The 5306-nt window shown below is 39.3% G+C and overlaps 1 pseudogene; it reads right to left on the bottom strand.

Annotated features, from left to right (window-relative positions):
- Positions 1–2898: 2898 nt before the first annotated feature.
- On the bottom strand, positions 2899–3677 carry LOC115284737 (annotated as a pseudogene).
- Between the last annotated feature and the right edge of the window lie 1629 nt (positions 3678–5306).

The following is a 5306-nucleotide window of genomic DNA, read 5'->3' as shown; positions in this document are numbered from 1 at the left end:
TGCAACCTGCCACCAGGTACATAAAAAATGCTTTATATCATTAAACATCAGGGAAATGTAAATCAAAACCACAGTGAGATGTCACCTCACACCTATTAAATGGCTATTATCACAGAGACAAGAAATAACAAGTGTTGGCAAGGATGTGGAATAAAGGGATGCACTATTAGAAGGAATGTAATTTGGTGCAGCCACTGTGGAAACAGTATGGAGATCCCTCAAAATTTAACAACAGAATTACCCCATGATCCAGCTATTCTACTTCTGCCTCTTCACACAAAGAAAACAAAAACACTAACTCAAAAAGATATATGCATCCTTATGTTTATTGAGTAATTGAGAACAACCTAAGAGTTTATTAACGGATGAATGGATAAAGCAATTGTGGCATACACACACACACACACACACACACACACACACACACACACATATATGCAGGCATACCTTGGAAATATTTTAGATCCAGCCCCAGACCACTGCAATAAATTAAATGTTGCAAAAAGGAAGTCAGATGAAATTTTTGGTTTCCCAGCACATGTAAAAGTTGTTTACACTATATTGCAGTCTATCAGCACACAATAGCATTATATCTTAAAACAACAATGTACATATCTCAATTTATAAAAATATTTTATGGCTGAAGATGCTATTATCTGAACTTTCAGCAAGCCATAATCACTGATCACAGATCAGCATAACACATGTAATAATAATGAAAATGTTTTCAGTATTATGGAAATTAACAAAATGTGACACAGAGCTATGAAGTGAGCTAATACTGTTGGAAAAAATGTCCCAGTAGAACTGCTTGATGCAAGGATGACACACACCTTCAATTCATTAAAAAATGCAATATCTGCAATGTGCAATAAAATGAAGCACAATAAAATTAGGTATGCCTATACAATGGGATATTATTCAGCCCTAAAGAAAGAATGAAATCTTGCCATTTGCGTCATGAATGGACCTCAAGGGCATTATGATTAGTGAAATAAGTCAGATAGAAAAGATAAACATAATATGATAATCATATGTGGAATCTAAAAGAAAAAACAGCCTCACAGATAAAAGAACAGACTGGTAGTTGCCAGAAGGAAGGTGGGGGAAATGGGTGAACTGTTTTTGTTTTTATTTGTTTAATTTAAAAAATTGAAAAATATTTAAATGATATTTTTATTATATTTTAAATTTGTGTGTTTATTTTGAAAGAAAGACAGAGAGACAGAATCCCAAGCAGGCTCCACAATGTTAGTGCAGAGCTTGATGTGGGGCTTGAACTCATGAACTGTGAGATCATGACCAGAGCTGAGATCAAGAGCTAGCTGCTTAACCAACTGAGACACCTGGGTGCCCCAAAACTGAAATTATTTTAGAGAAAAAATAGATCTATTTTTTATAGTTCTGAAGTGTGGCTGTCTAAGATCAAGGCACTGGCAGATTTAGTGTCCAGTGAGGGACTACTTTCTGGGTAGATGTTGCCTTCTTGCTGCATCCTGGCGTGTTGGAAGGGGCAAGGCTTCCCCACTTTCATGACCTAAATACCTCCCAAAGACCCCCCTCCTAATGCCATCACATGGGGCATTTGATTTCATCATACAAATTTTGGGGAGACTCAAACTTTCAGACCTAACATGGGGCTTTAGGAAAATTTTGATGCACGTTAGTGTCCAAAAAGTATTTGTGCCAATATGTGAATTTGGACAATACTCGGCGGTTGTCATCAATTCTACATCTGAATATCCTGTCAAAGTGCAAATTTTTGCTTCAGGATATTGTGAGATTGCAAACCATTAGCAACAACACATGATTATTTTGCTGATAGCCAATTGAAATATTCTCAACTGTCTTAACCATTAGTCCCTTAACCAGGGGACAAAATACTGCAAAAGCCAGTATAAGGGATATTGTTTTCTGCAAGAAAAATATTTTTGTGTGCCTGAGGCATTCTTCAAATTCTATCTTAATAAAATACTAAGGTAGCCTAGTCAATAGTTTGAGATGGCAATTTGGACTTTTAATGCTTTTGCCTCTATTATGCTACCTAGGTTTAGGGGGCTATTACTCCAGTTGGGTCTGAGACAAGGTCTAGTTGCAGAAGCAATGAATTTTGTTAGTCTTTAAGGAACAGGTTTAAGACCAGTAGCTATTGATTAATTTGTAATACTGAAAAAGAGTACTTATTTAATTGAATTTAATACTTTTTTGGATTACTTCTCATCTAGGAGATGCATATACTTTATTTCCTCTAAATCACGGATTTTGTGTTTAATTTTTCCTTATTAAATCTCTTACATTGCATCTTAATCAACTAACAAAACTTCCTTAAACCTGGAAATCTATTTCTTCTTTTTTTTTGAAAATATTTTCTTTAATATCATAAAATATTTTCATGGACAAGTGAGCTAGCAAACACACATGCACCAATGTGCCTTCTGACGAGATCCCCCCTGCCCCCACCCCCAGCTCCCACATTAAGGAGTACATGAGATTGGAGAAATGAATATAGCAGATGATACAGAGAGGGAAAAAAATCGATAAAAAGTATGAAATATAACATTGTGCTTGGTAATTTTCCTATGTCACAACAAAACAAAACATTCCGGTGCAAAGAGTTAATTTTTCCTCTTTTACATTGAAGTCTGGGGGAGAAAAAAATACTTTTTCTATAATAAAATATGTGGTGTTTTGGTTTTTTATACGTTTTCTAACGTAACTTTTTTTTTCTTTTTTGCAGAAAATAATTTTGTAAACTGTCACTATGCTGGCGGGGAGGCTTGATGCCACGCGGGTCCCTGCTCGCCCATGACAAGGCTGAGCCTGGAGACCAGACCCAGCGGGAGGAGGCTGGGTGCGCACAGTGGGTGGGGCAAGGACGCTGGCCCGGGCCTGGGTGGGTTAGAGGTCGCTCTGGCCATACAGGGCCGTGGAGGACATGTAGTCCAGAGCGCTGGGCACGCATAGGCAGGTGTAGGGGGCCATCCTGGTGATGCAGTACTTCACCTGATCCCGCGGTAGCTCGAGGTGCAGTTCGTCCACCGTGATATAGTTCTTGTCCCCAGCCAGGATCTTGAAGGAGGCCATGACTTGGTCTGCCGCATCTGTGTCGGCTGTCTCCCAAGACATAAAGTCGATGAAGGCCTGGAATGTCACTACCTCCAGGCGGTTGGGGTCCACAATGCTCATGATGTGGGCAAATTCAGCCTCTCCCTGGGGGTCGTTGCCAATATCATAACCCAAGCTGATGAGGCAGGCTTTGAACTCCTCGGGACCCAGTGTGCCGGAGTGATCCGGTCAAAGTGGTTGAAGGAGGCCCAGAACTCGTTCATCTGCTCCTGGCTGATGCCTTTGGCATCATGGGTCAGGATCTGATTCTCCACCTCGTTGATGGTCCTGGCGATGGTGGTCAGAAGCTGCTCCCAGCCCACGTGGATGTGCTCCATGGTGTAGTTGGTGTGCTTGTTGTCAAAAATGAGTGCCTCCTGGATGAGCTGGTGGTCGCCCTCAAGCTGGTCGATCTTGGGCTTGTAGTTGACGATTCTCTTCTCCTACTGCCGCAGGTGGCTGAGCTGGTCCACCAGGGTCCCTTGCATCTAAATGGAGATTCACCCAATCTCCATCTTGGTCTGAATCCAGGGCCTGATGACATTGGCCTGGGCCGTGAACTGCTTGCGCATTTCCACTCATTTTTTTTCTTTTTTACTGAATTACATTTATATTTTTGCCAAATATGATATTGGGAGAAAGTTTCATGAACAGCTTATTAAGCTATTATCATTATATTTCCATATCCAGCTGTTCTCGAATATTATGGAGCATTGATTATGTCATCCTAATACAATCTACCTAGTTATCACTATTTATACAGTTTTCCCCATCTGATGACTCAATAGATGAACTAAGTGATAAAGATCATGCAGTCCTAGGTAATATATATCCAATACAATTTGGAAGTCAATTGTGAATTTAATTCTATCTTCCTAATTTTGGGAAAGTCTTTGCAGTGGAATGAAGGCCAGCCTGGAATCAATATTTAAATTCTGATTGCGCAGCATAATTTTTAGACTTATTTTTATTCAAGAGAAATTGGAAATTCCTTTTCGGTGGGATTCTCTTAAGAAAAGAAAAATGTTGGGGCTCCAGGGTGGCTCAGTCGGTTAAATGTCTGAGTTCAGCTCAGGTAATGATCTTGCAGTTTGTGAGTTTGAGCCCCACATTGGGCTCTGTGCTGGCCGCTCAGAGCCTAGAGCGTGCTTTGGATTCTGTGCCTCCCTCTCTCTCTGCCCCTCCCCACTTGTGCTTACTGTCTCTCTCTCTCTCCCTCTCTCTCTCAAAAATAAATAAACAATAAAAAAATAAAGAAAAGGAAAATGTTGTAGATGATTGGAAGAGTGTTAGGAGGATATTGAGAAAGTAAAAAATGATATAAGGAAGAGAAGGGTCTAAGGATATTCTTAGACATTTGTTGTTGGGCTTGAGAAAAAAGAAAAAATGCAAATAATGATACCAAGTTTTTAAGCTGAACAAACAAAAGGATGGAATTGTCATCAACTGAGACGGGAAAGAATGTGAGGGGGGCCAATTCAACATGTTACAGTTCAGAGGAAGCCATTGGATAATTAAGTCTGGAATTGAGAAATCTGGGAATCCTGGGCACAGAGATGTATTTGCTGCCCTTAGACTAGTAGATCACTAAGGAATTAAGTTTGTATAGGAAATAGGAATAAGAACCAAGCTCTGGGTCAATCCAAGATTAAGAATTTATATTTATCGTTTACATTTTTGTACATGCAGTTCACCACTTAATGTTCATCATGTCTTTTCAAGAAATGTCTTGTTCTTCTTCATCAGTTATCAAAGTCCTTTCATTTTTTAAAATTGATCTCTCTCTCTCTTTTACCTTCCTAACCTAGCTAGCACTATCTCCTCCATATTTTTCAGTCTGATCACTATCTTGTTATAAACATATCCAGCAGAACAGAATGAACATTTGGTTTTTCTGTGTTTATGTAGGTTAGTTTTTTTTCTTACTGCTAAATTTTAACAGCTCAGATGGGTATTTGGTAAGGCTGAGTAACAAAAGGATTTTTGGCATAATCGTCCAACAAAGTTACTTCATACAATTGGACTACTAGATATTTAGCCAAAGGATGCAAAAACAAAGATTGGAAGGAGCACATGTACCTTAATGTTTATAGAAACATTATCAACAATGGCTGAACTAGGGAGACAGCCCAAATGTCCATTGACTAACGAATAGATAAAGAATATGTGGTATTGGGGTGCCTGGGTGGCTCAGTCAGTTA

The sequence above is a fragment of the Suricata suricatta genome, unplaced genomic scaffold (assembly GCF_006229205.1).
Source record: "Suricata suricatta isolate VVHF042 unplaced genomic scaffold, meerkat_22Aug2017_6uvM2_HiC HiC_scaffold_180, whole genome shotgun sequence".
NCBI lineage: Eukaryota > Metazoa > Chordata > Mammalia > Carnivora > Herpestidae > Suricata > Suricata suricatta.
The sequence above is the reverse complement of the archived record's forward strand: the minus strand, read 5'-3'. Positions and strand labels throughout refer to the sequence as shown.